At 43.1% G+C, this 16,246-nt stretch overlaps 1 protein-coding gene across 1 annotated transcript in view; it reads right to left on the bottom strand.

Annotated features, from left to right (window-relative positions):
- PIK3AP1 (phosphoinositide-3-kinase adaptor protein 1) overlaps positions 1–16,246 on the bottom strand; it is a 117,847-nt gene that overhangs the window by 73,064 nt on the left and 28,537 nt on the right. The gene's annotated exons all lie outside the window — the stretch shown is intronic.

Raw genomic sequence — 16,246 nt, forward strand, 5'->3', positions numbered from 1 at the left:
AAGAACCATGAGATCATGACCTGAGCCGAAGTCAGACATTTAACCAACTGAGCCAGCCAGGAACCCCAGGCAACTTTTGCTAATAGAAATGAGCTTAGGAAATTGTGAAGAAAACTCCTTTTCTTTTTTCTACCATTCCACTGTCACACTTGCAGGAAAGGCTGAGGTGAAGTTTACTTGCCCCCACTGTGGCTGACAGCGTCCTAACCAGCTAAAACTGGGAAACTGGACTGGTCATTTTCACTTTCCGTTTTTAGGAAGGGTAACTTTCTCTCCCTCCTCACCCCGAAACGCTGCATCTGAACTCACAGTAGGGTCAAGCTGAGGGGGGCGCATGCTTCTCAGCGATCAGCTTTACAAAAACTACACGGGGAGCCTGGGTGGCTCAGTCGGCTAAGCATCCGACTCTTGGTTTTGGCTCAGGTGTTGATCTCGTGGTTCATGAGTTCAAGCCCTGCATCGGGCTCTGCAGTAGAGGTGCACAGCCTGCTTGGGATTCTCTCTCTCTCCCTCTCTTTCCGCCCCTCCCTCCCTCCCTCCCTCTCTCTAAACAAAATTTAAAAAATTAAAAAAACAACAACAACAACAACAAATGGGCCAAAATAGAAACTCAGCCCAGGGGCTGCTGTTTGCCCCTCACCCTAGTAATTAAAACCTGTGCTACTAAAGGCATGGCTCTATAGATATTATATACTATTTTCTAGTAACATAAATGCAGCTGCTGGTGGGGTTCTGGAAGAGTGTAGTCAGCAAAACTGCAGGGGCCTAGATTCAAGTCCCACTGCTCATTGCTATCATTGACTGGGTAATCATGACTTTTCTAAGCTTCAATTCCCTCTCCTTTAAAATGAAAATATTTATACCTGCCTGGCCTGGGCACAGGCTTATTGGGATTGACAAACACAGAAGCCCTTAGAAAACTGAAAGTCCTAGACAAAGGTAAGTATTTGTTATTTTTGTTACTACTCATTTACCGAATGAAAGTTCCTACAAAACAAGTCTCCATGTAGAAATGAGTAGGAGTGTTACCTCTGCATCTGTCCAGAGCCAGACAATCAGATGTGACCCAGGAAGTGAGTGTTAGGTGGACCAGGGATACTCCAGGTAGCCAAGGAGACAGGAAACAACAGAGACTCAGCTACTCCCAGGCACGGGCAGCAAGCCATGAATCTCCACAACAGAACAGGCATCCTGCACCCACCAGCTTGCTCATGAGATTGTTCTCACTGTGGTGATCGATGGAGATTTTTTATTACGGGGGGAAGCCTGCGCTCCCCAGGCATGGTCACACTCTCAGAACAGGTGGTAAGGTCAGGGGCAGGTGTAGCAGAGGAGTGAGTGCAAGGGCTCTGCTTGCGTTCAGACCCCAACTCTGCCACTTCCCATCTGCCACTTACCTCTCTGTGCCTCAGCTGTCGCATGTGCAAATGGACAAAATCATACCACCTACTTCACATAGTAATTATAAGTATATGATTTGATTCATATAAAACGCCTAGAGAGTGCGTGACAGAGAGTAAGCACTGGAGAGTCATTAGCAATTAATGTTGTTTATCTGTTGACCAAATTGTTCTTCTACTAGACTGTGATTCCTTTGAGGGCAGATTCCCTGACATTCATCTTTGGATCCCCAGAGCCTAGAATATAGTGAAAATCAATAAATGCTTCTTACATGAATGGATGAATCAATGAATAACATAAGATTGATCACCTAAGTAACTATCAGGGGGAAAATACAGCAGGGAGGACCAATACAGGGCTTTGTGCCATGGGGCTTTTAGTGCGGAATCTGGAAAAACAGGAAATTGTCTGCCCCCACCCCCACCCCAGTTTATGCTAGCAGGCTGAACCAAGCTGCCCTGAAAATTCGACATGGTACACTGTGTTAGTCCAGGTCTTCTGAGAAACAAACACTAAAATGGAATTAAACATGCAGGGAAAGTACCCATGGCAGAAAAGTGGTGGCGGCTGGGAAAACCGTCACATGGTCTGAGCCCAAATAAAGATGGAGGAGGGACGGGTGGAAGCATCCTAGACCACTGAGCAGTCTAAGGAAAGTTCTGCAAGCCTCTCAAGGAGTTCTTGAGCTGAAGGTGGCCACTGGAAGAGTTCCATGTCTCCCAAGAGCCAGACTGCCATGCTCAGTCATTGGCTGGGAGCAGCCAGTGGGGGAGCAGAGCCTTGGTCAAATGTCGTGATGGGTTCACGATGTAGCCCTGGGGCGCTTGCTCAGTTGCACTCAGCTGGAGGTCTGCCAGGTGCGTTCTCATGGCTGCCACATATATGGTAGTTCTTAAGAGCATTGGATTCAGGGTCCAGACAATCCAGGCTGAATCCCAGTTCTCACCTGCTGGTTACCTTAGGCAAGTTATTTGACCTCTCAAGCCCTCATTTTCCTTATTTGCAAAATGGAAATTAGAATTCCTATCTCTCAGGATTGTTACTGTCGTACATGGTGTCTGACACATAGCAAGTGCTTAAGAAGAGGCAGCTGCCATTTCCCTATTATTACTATTAACAATGAAGTACTTCTATTTACAATTAGGACATGAAAACAGCCCCCACTGTTGCATACTTGTATTTGAATCTTGTGAGCCTACTACAAAGGACGAGGCACATAAGTCTAGAACCATGGGTAGGCGGAATCACAATTTAAACAACCAAACCAGTTTGTCTACAAATGAAAGGTCACAGGGACTTCCCCATTTGGCTATTTCCTGGAGGGGAAGCCAAGACGGGTTGTAGCGTGCCAGAATCCATCTATAGCCACACACCCCTCTCTTCTCTTCCACTTGCTGTGGTTTGTCTGCAGTGTCATCCCCTGTCCCCTGCCAGCTGTCTGCCCCTAAAGGAAAGTATGGCTAGCATACCTTCTCCCCAAGAACAGGATCACCCCGGGCTCTGAGAAACATGACTCTGCACTGCTACATACATTCTGAGCACCTGTTTGGGGGACTCCTTGCTTGCCTTTGACTCTGTGATCTTAATTGTTATCTTAAAACCTTGGCCAGCTTTCTGGTAGTGGTCATTGCCTGGCTACTGCTGGTTTCTGGCCCCTACATCTGATTGGGGTCACAGAGTGTCCACGTGTTGGGCTGTCTATGACCTAAGCACATATAGCTGTTGTGGCCCAAGTCCTTTGGTCTCTCCCAACCTTGCTGACCCTTGTGCCTTGGTGGCAGTAACAACTAAGAACCAACAAGGAAAGGAGCCCCCAGACAAATAGGAAACCACCCTCTTACTTCTGCCACCACCACCTCGGAGGTCTTTCACCAACTCCTATTTCCCAGAAGGTCACCAAAACCACACATTAGGATTTCTGGGGGGGTTTGTCTTTGACCGCATGACCTTCAGTTTTTCTAACTGAAAAGAGTCAAAGTTAAGCTAAAAACATATTGATTTTTGTTTAATAATTAACAGTGTGATACAGCTGATCAAACTGTTATGTTCCAGAATGATAAGTTTCCGTTTTAAAGAGACTTTTTCAGGAAATGTTAAGTTTCTGTGTTGGAGCTAGAATCCAACACAGCTGTCTTGTTTCCGCCAGAGGTTGGAAAGTCAAGGGTGCAACATAAAGGAACTCATTGAACCTTCCCCACCAAGACGAACTAGGCCTTCCCATCTGAGGGGAGGGAAGGTCACTCTCTGAAGTGGAAGTAAAGAAAGCCTCACAGCAGTAAACAGGCTGGCCACTTGCTCATATGGCCTCCAACATGAACACTGAGCCCAGCTCTGAATGTGGCTTCTTTCTCCCTTCTGGTTCCTCAGCCAGAGCTACGAAAGTGCTGGGCCAACCTGGCACCAGGCATACCCAATGTCCAGGACAGAGAATTCCCATCATCAGGAAAAAAATGCTGGCTGGACCATCTTCTGCTCCCATTACACATAAAAATACTTACAAGCTTAGTAATTAGCTTCTCCACATCATCTTTGGCTCTTGCATTGCCTTGATTGCCTTTGCATCGATCACTCTCATCAATTGAAAAATCAATCAGATTTGGTGTCCTTGCAAATCGAAATGCTTAAAAAATGATACCCTGAAGTAAAACCTGGGCATTCTCACACTTCCAGCCTCAGATCAACGATCCATTAACCACCTGGCCCCAATGAGTCACATTCGCAGTCCCAGTTGTCCTCCTCTGTGTTAAGACAGAGGAGGACAACACAATCTGATTTCAGGGGCCCTGTCCAGAACTGACACTCTGAGTGACATCCCACCGGCCTTGTGGCCCTCTGACCCCCTGGGAATATTTCTCCCCCACAAACCCAGTCTGGATAAGTGCAGTACAAGGTATGCAGGATCAGAACACACTTCCTGGTTCAGAATCACAGGCATGAGTGCAAAAGTACAGTTTCCACTCTTATTTTATATTTAATTATAGGAACCACTAGAAACCTAATCAACACTGAGATACGAATCAAGAAAAATCTACCCAAGTGATTCACATCTCCTCAGAGGGGAGACAGGAGTGTTTGCAAATGGCCTGCCACGGGGATAAATTCAAATGGAGAAAGTGTGTTGCTTTTAAGGCACAGTCAATCTTCTATTACAACTTTTATGTCAAAATAATAAAACTATTATTTTTATAATATGGACTACAGAAGGTGGGTGTCAAAAGGGGTTACAATAGATTGAAACTGCTTCCCTGTAATCCAAACACCCTTGTGTCCACCACTTGGCTATGCCCCTCAGCCTCTGTGCCCCTCCCACCGGCAGCTCGCAAGCCACCAGACCCTGCTGTTTTTTACTTTTCCTCTCCATACTGGAGGCCCTTTGTATGTTGTGTTTTGCAAATCCAGCAGTCACAATATGGTCTATTTCCCCTTTGGTCAGGGTTCAGCAATTTTCCAAAAGTGGGGGTGGCAGACACAGACCCCTGTAGGGGAAGAGAAGAATGCTCACTCATATGAAGTGGGCAAGGAGCACCTGGAAGGTTCTCATGCACAAAAACCTCCCCCACCTCCACATTCTACTAATAAAAACTTCATCTGAGTTATCACATTGGGGATAATGCAAATGTCCTGAGAAAAGGTTCAGCTTCATGGTCACTTACATCTTACAAGAATTATTTTTGAATCTTAGATCATCCACATTTGAAAGACACTAAAGAATCATTTAGAGCAAAACCCTACTGTTTAAATAAAGGATTTTTATTTTAATTATAGTCATCCTCTATTTAAATACTCACAGTGACAAATACTTCTTGTCTACTCCATCAGTGGGCATTTCAAATGATCTATGAAATGATCTATGATCATCTATGAATGATCATCCTTATCTTCAGCACAACCCTGCAGAATCTGTTAAGATGGTTCTGCTGGATGTAAAGGAAATCCCAACTCAAAAGGCCTTAAACAGGTAAGGACATTTATCTCTCAGTAGAAAGCCCAGCAGTTTGGGCAGATTTGAGGGTTGGCTGCCATAAGAGTTATGTCACATCATCAAAGCCCCAGGTTCTTCCTATTTCTCTATCCTATCATCCTTCAGCATGAGCTTCATTCTCAGGCTGGTAGCATGACGGCTGTGGTGTCTGCAGGTTCATTTCAGCCACAAAAAGGTCCAGAGGAAAAGAGAAATATTCCCCCAAGCATGGGATATAAACTCTTCCCTTCACTCTGACTGTTCCAACTGATATCATATGCATAATAACCATCACCAAGAGAATGCCATCCACTCACGGGCTTCACTAACCATCCAGGGTGGAAAGAATGTTGGAAATTCCACCGTAATATCCATCCCTCCTGCCAGGAATTTCTACCTCAAATAGAGTTCTCCCTTACGGGGCAACTCAGAACACAGTCACAACCCCTTCCACAAAATGGCTAATCCACGTTTCTAAACCCCAGGCTTGTCCTTTGCTGGACATATTCTAGTTGGCCAGTTTCCTCCTAAAAGGGTGGCACCCAGAGTGAAACACCATTCTTGGTGGAATATAGCGAAATTACAATATACCAAGACTGGGGAGCTGTAGGACTGTGGCTTAATATCGTAGTAGCTTTTAATGGCAACATCATACTGTTGCTTCCTAATCAGTCAAGTGGTCAACTGTAACCAGCAGTTAATTTTCACATGTTATTGCCACGCTGGATTTCTGCCAAGCTGCACTAGTTGAATTTTTTTTATGGACCGAAGTGTAGAACTTAAGATCATCCCTACTGAACTAGACCAAGATAATTTTGAATAATGCTTCTGCCACTCAGTGTAATGACTACCCAGACATCTATACATGTTATCTGTCTATAAATCTATATTAGTTTGTGTTCTGTGCTGGTCTCAGACTATCTACAGCCATGCTGTCAGCCAGAAATGCCTGGGGGCACTCACCTGGGCCCCGGGAGGGTCCCACCGACCTCTCCCTTTCCAAACCAATGTTACAATTAGATGGACTCTTACGGATTCTATTATGATTGCAAGATGCCCTTCAGCAATAAGCATCAGGAAACTTTGAAAAAATGAAGTTTTATTACTTACAAGACCTGAAAATTACTTAGCACACCTGTGGCCACACAGTGAGGTCATGGGAAAGGGGAGAGAGAGAAAGAGACAGCACAGACCTGGGGTTCTGCTTTTACTGGGGCTGAGGGTGGGGCCTTGGGGTTTTGCAGGCTTACTCTTTAATGGTGAATTTAAAACCTAAGAATGGAAATTTAAAGCAGGAAGAGAAAAGACAATGGTCAGTTGTTGAAATCAACCAAGATCTTTAAAACAAAGGAGACTCCATGTGGGGAGGTGGCCTGGCTCTTCATCTAGTCCTGTGTTTATTAATGTGTTTATTCCAGACAGCTATCTTTGAAATGGATGCCATCTTTGAAATGGATGCCTCTGCAATCAAAGCTTAAAGCAAGCACTTGAAAAACTGTCAGAGCTTACATTACAGTTTGCTAGGACTGACATAACAAACACCACAGACGAGGGGGCTTAAACAACAGAAATATATTTTCTCACAGTTTAAGATCAAGGCTAGAAGTTTAAGATTAAGATGTCTGCAGGTTTGGTTTCTTCAGAGGCCTTTCTCCTTGGCTTGCAGATGGCTGCCTTCTCCCATGTCCTCACACGGTCTTTACTACATGCATGTACTTATCTCCATCCTAATCTCTTCTTCCAGTCATATTGGATTAGAGCCCATCCTAATGCCTTTACTGATGAGGGAGCATAAAGCAGGCTGCAAACACCTCCCTCACCCCCAGGTGTGATATGTGTGATATTCCTCCGGCAGTTCTGGCTGCCCAAGAACAAAGGAAAGGGGAAAAACAAATGGTTAACTGATAGAGATCTTAGTCTTGGACTGAAGTCTCCATCACCCCTCAATAGTGATGTGGGGAACAAAGGCAGAAGGAAATGGTAGACAGAACTAAATTTCCTTATAAACTGCAACCCATTGACAAATACTTGAGGCTGGCAGAGTTCCTCCAGGAACTCCCTAGGGTCTTAATGCTAGTGATTTGCTGGAGGGAAAACAACCTTCGCTTGACAATAGCTAGGCCTCCACTATCCTAGAAGTCTTCTTTAGCATATGAAAATCTCACTGGAAACTTCCCCTGGACTTTACCTTCTCCCAACTCCATAGTATAAAGCTAGTCTCTCCTCTTGGTCCCAGGGCAGTTCTTCCTGCCCAAGGGCCCTGTCCCCATGCTTCAGTAAAATTACCTTTTTGAACCAAAGACGTCTTCAAGAATTCTTTCTTGGCCTTCAGCTCCAGACCCCACAAACCCTACTGCCACCCCAAAAACCTCATCACTTACTTTAATTATTCCTAAAAGACCCTATGTCCAAATACAATTGTATTATGAGCTACTAGGGGTTAGGATTTCAATAAATGAATTTGAGGGGAGAAATAATTCAGCCCCTAACAAATTTGATGTCTGTATATGCCTCCAGGTCAGAGAAAAATTAGACAGGAAATCTAAAACCAGAGGCTCTGGCAATCTACTAGCCCCTCCTCCAAAGAGGACCATTAAAGAATAACCATTAGAGTGCCTGGGTGGCTCAGTTGGTTGAGCAGTTGAGCATCTGGCTTCAGCTCAGGTCATGAACTCACAGTTCGTGAGTTCAAGCCCCACATCAGCTGTCAGCACAGAGCCCACTTCAGACCCTCTGTCCCCCTCTCTCTGCTCCTCCCCAGCTTGCGCTCTCTCTCTCTGAAAAATAAATTAAAAAAAAAAAAAAAGAACCATTAATTCAGTTACTTTCTCATTTTGGAGAAAGGATTTTGGTTTTTTTTTTTTTTTGATGTCACTATTAATATATGAAATTTATTGTCAAATTGGTTTCCATACAACACCTAGTGCTCATCCCAAAAGGTGCCCTCCTCAATACCCATCACCCACCCTCCCCTCCCTCCCACCCCCCCATCAACCCTCAGTTTGTTCTCAGTTTTTAACAGTCTCTTATGCTTAGGCTCTCTCCCACTCTAACCTCTTTTTTTTTTTTTTCCCTTCCCCTCCCCCATGGGTTTCTGTTAAGTTTCTCAGGATCCACATAAGAGTGAAACCATATGGTATCTGTCTTTCTCTGTATGGCTTATTTCACTTAGCATCACACTCTCCAGTTCCATCCACGTTGCTACAAAAGGCCATATTTCATTCTTTCTCATTGCCACGTAGTATTCCATTGTGTATATAAACCGCAATTTCTTTATCCATTCATCAGTTGATGGACATTTAGGCTCAGGAGAAAGGATTTTGAAAAGGAATGTCGAAGAGAAAGATTGTTCTAGAAACTGGAGCATTTCTAGTTGAGCAAAAAGAAGACTCTACAAGGGTGTTTACACAGTCACAATGGGTGACTTTGGATATGAAGGCGCTGTATCAGGGGACTGCTGATCAGAGTCATCATGGAGAAGGTTGAAGGAAAAAGAGCCAGAAGGTTATCAAAAGGCAAATTCAGTTATCTCCCAGTTTCACTTAGGACACGCACAGCACTAACTCCAATCGGTACACTGAAAATGACCCTGAATGCCCACAGCATAGATTGATATGTCTGTCTTCATTATTTTGGTCTGCAATTAGCCAGGTGGGCAGCAATAACTTGGCATTTTGCCCAGGGACTTGATGTGATGAATGGAAAGCAACTGGTATGCTTTCTCAATCTTACCCTCTCTAAAAATTATACACACACAATATAAATCATAAATGAATATATGGAGGGGTTACTATTAGAGCAACTACACATAAATACTAAAGAGTTAAGTAGGTAGCACTAAAGAATAAGATTGAGAGAAACAAACTAGTTTGTAATCAGTTTGGTTACTCACCAATCCATAACTGTTCCTTCTTAGATTAAATCACTTAATTTAAGTGGAAAAACGCCTGCCTTCCAGGTAGATTTACAATTCTAATGCCTGAAAGCTTTAGGGTAACACGATGTGATTAACCTTTCTTCTGTTTTTTTGTTTTGCTTTGGTTTTCATTGTTGTTGTTGCCTTTTTTCCCCTTCTTATTGCTGCGTACAAGTACTCAAACATTGGAAATTGAGGCTGGAAGGCCTGCAAAAGTCATTCCGCCCAGCTCCTATATCTGGTGCTTGAATCTCCTTTCCCACAATCAAATACCTACTTAAAATCAATGAAGCAAGCACAGGGGAGCTCAACTTTGCAAGAGCTGCCTCCTCTCTAAGGAAGCTCCCTCGGAGAAATAATCAAGGGAGAAGAGAGGCACGATTTTTTGTTCCACGCTCCAATTTGTACCGCCTTGCTCACAGTTCAGAGATTAGTCAGTGACTGGATACCTGGGTGGGGAACAAGCTGTGTGATCCTGTCTTTCCCTCCTCCCCCTCATTAATGGATGCTTTTTAGCCACTTCACCAACTGACACCAAGCCTCACCTCAGGTCTCCAATCAAAACCTTAGCAGGGTTTTACATAAACTGAAATTTACATTCAATCATCACCATGGCAACCATCACACAGCATTGGATGCAACTTTTTCCCCTCTGATATAATCTTTTTTTTAAGAGCTTTTCTCTTCAGTTGCAAATCCAAGCTATTTGAAAAATAAACATTAAAAATCTATTTTGAAAAACTACATTTAAACAGACTGCAACAAGGCTCCGAGAACAGACATAAATGGTTTCTAGACACTAAGCACCATATGCTTTCTACCTCAGCTGATGGCTGTACATTGAAGTCCCAAGGATTCGGCCCTAAGCTGAGATTGTTAAAATAGAAACAAGGCTTCACTCATGTGGCAAACATTCCTTGAGAGATGCCCCAAGATAACAACCATGAGCTTGGGCAGAAAATTCTGCTAATTTCCACAGGGATATGTGTATTGTGTTTAAATAAAACAAGGTTTGGTTTGACTATACAACGTGCAATTGGCAAATCTGAAATTTTTAGGATTCACATGTTGACTAAAGAACAATCACTCAATTAGAAATGGGGTTCAAGGCCATGTGGGAGAATGCAAAGGTACTAGAGACTAAGCTAGAGATTACAGGATATGTCCCCACCCAAGAGGCCTAATTTTTCTTATTCTAGAGGACAATGCCACAAGAGGCCCTGAAGATTTGCAGATGTCAGAAATAATATTTCAGATTTAGAAAAAGATAAGAAAAGAGACTTTTCTGAAATTTTACTAAGACAAAAAAAAAAAAAGCTGACTTATGACACTAGCCCCACTAACAAATTAGTGAGCCTTCACCTCACCACTCCTATATATCTTATTCTTTTCTACTTACCGTCCCAGAAAATGAGCAACTCGGATGTACTGACAATTGAGACAATGAAATTAAGTCATTTTCCATAAACCAAATAATGTGATCTTGTTTATTTAAAGCCAAACCACAAAGTATGACACTCCAATCATTCATTGACTCATTCATCAAATATTTATCGAGCACTAGATGCCACCATATGAGAGCTGCAGCTCATTAAGATGAGTAAGACTTTGTCCAAGACCTCAAGATCTTTACTTTTCTAATTCCATAGTATGGCAGATGGTTTAAGCCAAAATGTCAAGGAAATCTTAACACATTTTCTCAAAAGGAACATTCAAGCTTGTATCTGTATATAGGAGGTGATGCCATCCATGGCTGTGCCACTCATTTTAATGACCCCAGTGTCTGGACACAAGAAACTAGGCTAACGGTTAATAGTTGATTTTATGACTAAGATCTAGTAGAACTCACCAGAGGACATTAATTTTAACATTTCTGAAAATTCTGTGACTTTTATTGAATCTAAAATGATGCAACTTGGGGCACAGGGTGGCTCAGTTGGTTAAGCGTCTGGCTCTTGATTTCAGCTCAGGTCATGATCTCACAGTTCATGAGATCAAGCCCTACATTGGGCTCTGTGCTGAGTGTGGAGCCTGCTTAAGATTCTCTCTCTCCCCCTCTCTCTCTGCCCTTCCCCTGCTTGCTCCCTCTCTCTCTCTCTCAAAATAAACAAACTAAACTAAACTAAACTAAACTAAACTAAAATAAAATAAAATAAAAATAACGCAACTTCGTCATTCAGGAAATATGGCTGAATTCTACCCCAAATGATAAGAAAGCTCCCCCAGATGCTATTAAAAATCAGATGTGAAAGGGAAAGAAAGGCAACTCTTGAAGGTTCTCAGTCATTCTTTTTTCATGCAAGACCAATGACATAGCTAGTTAGGCAACTTGAGCAAGAGGGAGAATGGGAGTTAATTTTCAAATAGTTGCTGAAATATTTTATATGCCTAGAAGCAACAAATACTACATATTAAGGAAGAGAAGGTGTGGGAAAGGTACTAGAGCAGGAACAGGATACTGGTTTCATCTCAAGTGTCAACTCCAGTGGAATGAGGGTGGATGCCTAGAACCCTGAGTAAGGACAATGCTGAGTCCAATCCCAGCTCAGTGAGAAAAAATACCTTGAGCCTTTAACAAAGTCTGATCTGGGATCAGGTAGTCTGCATGGTACAGTATGTCCCACTCTATGAGACTATGGGAAGCAGGGAGCCTAGGCTGTGCTGGAGGGCAAGTGGGGAGATATATGCCATTGAGTTACCTGGGAAAATACATAGAAACAATAATAATTTTAAAATCCCAATGCATTCAAAGACCAATGAACCTGTGTCAGAAATCTTTTTTAAAAAAACTTTGAGGCACAATTGGCATAATTTAAGACAGAAGAATGGGTACCTTCCAAATGGCTGACAAAGAACCAGTCAAGTGCATTCCATATTAGAAAAAAATGTGCCAAGGAACACGAAAAAAGAAAAACCTAAACATGATTACAGAAATCAGAGATCAGAGCATTTGAGGTGACACCCTGGGATAGATATGCCGTGTTGCCAAGTAACAAGACAAGCTGAGAACAAAGTAAAAATCCTTTGGTGAAAGTTAAGGAATCTAATCAATATATGCACGGCAACCAACAAAGAGTTCTTGGCTTGTCATTTGTTTCTGCTTTTTTAAAAGATCAGTAGGAAGATCACAATCTCCCTAACACAACCTCCTGGTAATGACGTAGACATGTGGCTTCTGTGGTCAAAGGAAGCAAAGAATGTCATTTTGAGTATCTTAGACTCACTGCTTTTGAAAAGTATAAATAAATATATCCACAAAAGCCACAAATTCAGCTTGTGAGCTATTTATGTCTTGATTTTTTTCAGAGTTTCTTAGATGACCAGCATCGAATCTAAAATGATCCCAGTGTGGTCATTGAGGGGTCATTCCAGTGGTCATCAAACTCAAGATGCACAAACCTATCACTGATGTGAATTAAGCAGAGAGAGAATATCCCCAGTCGCCCCCATTCCGTTCAGGTCCTTGCAACTGGGAGAAGCAGAGGCTGCCAGGTATTGGTTCGTCAAGAAAGGATGCTGACTGTCCTTACCTGCACACGTCCCCTGGTAACACTTCCAAAGCTAGACTGATGGCAAATGATGGACCCCATGTCATGGGCAATGGAAATACCTGCATCTCTTCTTTGCCCCAATTGCAGACGGAATTGTCCTACCTGATACACTTTCTAAGGATGAAAAGTCTATTGAGCATTCCTGGTGGGCCAGGCACTGAGCTAGATACATGAGACGACCCACCTGGATACATTCTGTTCTGCAGCTTGTTTTCTATCTTAGCTCATGAACACAACTATCACCTACTCGGTCTGCTTGCTTCAATCCTCAAGAACCTCACAGTCTTTGGGTCCTGGAGATCTAAACATAATAATAACTCCAGAGCAAAGAAAAAAGGTCAGCAATAGGAGAATGCCCAATATGTTCACCATCGAAAAGGACAGAAAAGCAACGAAACTGAGCTCTTCAAAACTGGCTCTCCAAATGTCCATGTCTGAAAAAGGGCAACTTAGAATCTGAGTGGGCTCATTCAAGACATGTCAACAAAGAGTTAATAAGCTTATGAAATTCATTTCCTCTAGGAAAGAAGGTTAACAAAAGGCTCCCAATAGTTTTGTTTTAAGTATTGCATTGCAGGCTCATAATGAATAAAGAGAAACTGAGAAGTGTGCATACATCTCTGACTTTTTCAGGCTGATCTCAAGAAAGACCAACATGCCTTGAGATAGAATATGAAGTAGGATAGAGAACAGGGCTTGTGAGACAGGGAAGGGTGCCTGAGCAGGCTGGGATCTAGAGGCCCCCACATAGGTACACATCAACCCCAGGAGCCCAACGTTTATCTACTTAATATATAGGGGGTATACATAGGTTTTGTTCAGAGGACAAAAAGCTTCTGCCACTAACGACAACAAAAATCTAAGAAATACTCCAATCAATTTGCAAATCCACTGGGGCTAGAGAGCTTTGAATTGTCACGTGAAGGAGTTAGGACTTCACCTTATAGTCAAAGATTCCCCCATCTGGGTTTAAGGAAAACCATTCTGGCATTTTGGTGGAGAGGTATGAGATGGAAACAAGAAGCCCAATTAGGAGACAGTTGTGTATGAGCTAAGATAAAAGGCTAGCTGCAAAATAAAATGTACACAGTAACCTACTTTATGAAAAAATTCTCATGTGTGTATATGTTGTAAATTCACAGAAAAGGATTGATTGAAAAATCAAGGCGCAGAAAAATATGTACACAATGATTCTATCTAGAGTGGAAAAATGTCTCTGTGTGTTTTATAAACTTATAAAAATATACACACCAAAATGCTTATGGCAGTTACCTCCACAGGAGTGAATGAAGATTTGGGGAAGTGGACCGAGATTGATATATTCAAGAGATTTCTAAAACTTAAAAAAGTAAAAGATTACCACAAAATAAAAGATGTAGTTTCTGTGACAAGAAATGATCAGGACTTCAAACCAAAGCCATAGCCATGAGAACAGAAAGCAGGGAACAGACCCAGCAGACAGATGCTGACAGCACCGCAGACGGGAGCCTGAGTGACGCGGGTCAGGAGTGAGGGAGGCAGATGGGGCCATATGTTTCTGTTCACCTTCTCAGTTACATTTCCTGAGAGTCCTGGGAGGTGGGCATTTCCACCACATCTTAAAGACAACAACGTGGAGCCCCCGAGAGCTCAGAGAGACTAGAACTCCCTCTCACCTGACGCTGAAACAGATTTCCTACATGTCCACAGCCCTCTTCACTGCCTTTTCTGCACTCAAGTCCTGGTCTGATGCAGCCGTAAGGAACTAGGGAGCTAGCTCTGACAACATAGGGTGGGTCATGGGGAGACTGGCAAGGCTGAACCCTGTGCCCATCTCTGTTGAGTAGTAAGTCCCAGATGCCAAAAGTGACCCTTAACAGACGAGTGCCCACTGGCCAATTTAGCTCAGGAGGATTCTCCAGACAGGACCTATATTCTTGTTTCATTTTGTTTTTTGTGAAAGTAGGCTTCACACCCAGCATGGAGCCTGATGCTTGGACTCACGACCCTGAGATCAAGACCTGAGCCGAGATCAAGAGCTGGATGCTCAACCAACTGAGCCAGTCAGGTGCTCCAGGACCTATGTTTTCTACAGAATCTGTAATGCCTCTGCAGTGCCTAATATAGCACAAGTTCTCACCAAATTCACTGAGAGTTTAATGCACATATATGTATTAATGGGAAGACAGCAGGATCACCCGAAGTCAATGTGAAACTGCATTTAAGCCCTCATTTAGATCATGAGTGTTCTGAAAGCATTTTTTCCCTCAACAATTCAGGATGTAGGCAGTCAACGCACATTTGTGACAAGTAATAATTGTGACCCTACTGAGAGAGAGCAATTTAGTCACTGTCATAAAGCTCCTTCAGCTAAAAAGTAACTATACTATCTGTGCTCCAAGACTTCAACCAAACAGCTGAACAAGCAAATAGCACTTACTAAGATCTCCATGTGCCCACACTGTTATTGGCACGATGCAGAATCCCATGGAATGATAGTCATGGGCCCTTCTCCTAAAGAATTTACACACTAGCTGGAGAACCAAACGGAAATTCAGGAAGCAATTAGATAAATGAGTGTAATCTATGGATGTCCTGCAAATGAGTTCCACAGGAGTCCAGAGAAAGGAGAAGCCATGAATACTAGAATCTAAGGAAGAGGGACTTGGCCTGTGGGGTGAAGGATAGAGACAAAAAAGACAAGGCTTCTCCCAGCCTCCTAGAAATATAATGATTCCACAGTATCCAAAAAAGCACCCATACCTTTCAAGCTATTCGCTCCCCAGCACAAGTGGTTGCCGGCCAAGACCGTTTCATGCCCTGACCACCTCTTTCCATGTCCGTGTTCCAGGGAGCTATTGCAAATCTAAGGACGGCCCCACTCCACCCCAATACCCCTTAGCATTTCCATTGTTTATTCAATAGGCAACACTGCACATCAGGGTCTTTGCTCATTCTAGCCAGCCATCATTCCCCACCCACACCAGAGATGAGGCCTGTTATAAACACACCACCTGACATGTCTAGGGGACATAACTACTAATAGTAAAGGGGGGGTAAGAATCAAGATAAGAAGATAAGATGTCAGAGGAAATTAGGGGCGCCTGGGTGGCTCAGTTGGTTAGGCGTCTGACTTCAGCTCAGGTCATGATCTCACAGTGTGTGAGTTCAGGCCCCACATCAGGCTCTGTGCTCACAGCTCGGAGCCTGGAGCATGCTTCGGATTCTGTGTCTCCCTCCCTCTCTGCCCCTCTCCCCCTCATGCTCTGTCTCTGTCTCTCTCTCAAAAATAAAAATAAATATTTTTTTAAATTTCAGAGGAAATTAATGCTTGACACCATCTCAATAAAATACTGTTGCGAGCCTATGGAAATTTACTAATATTTCATCAGAAAATCAGGTTGTAATAGGGGTTCCATTTCCTTTTTAAGTAGGATC

The sequence above is a fragment of the Panthera tigris genome, chromosome D2 (genome assembly GCF_018350195.1).
Source record: "Panthera tigris isolate Pti1 chromosome D2, P.tigris_Pti1_mat1.1, whole genome shotgun sequence".
NCBI classification, from domain to species: Eukaryota; Metazoa; Chordata; class Mammalia; order Carnivora; family Felidae; genus Panthera; species Panthera tigris.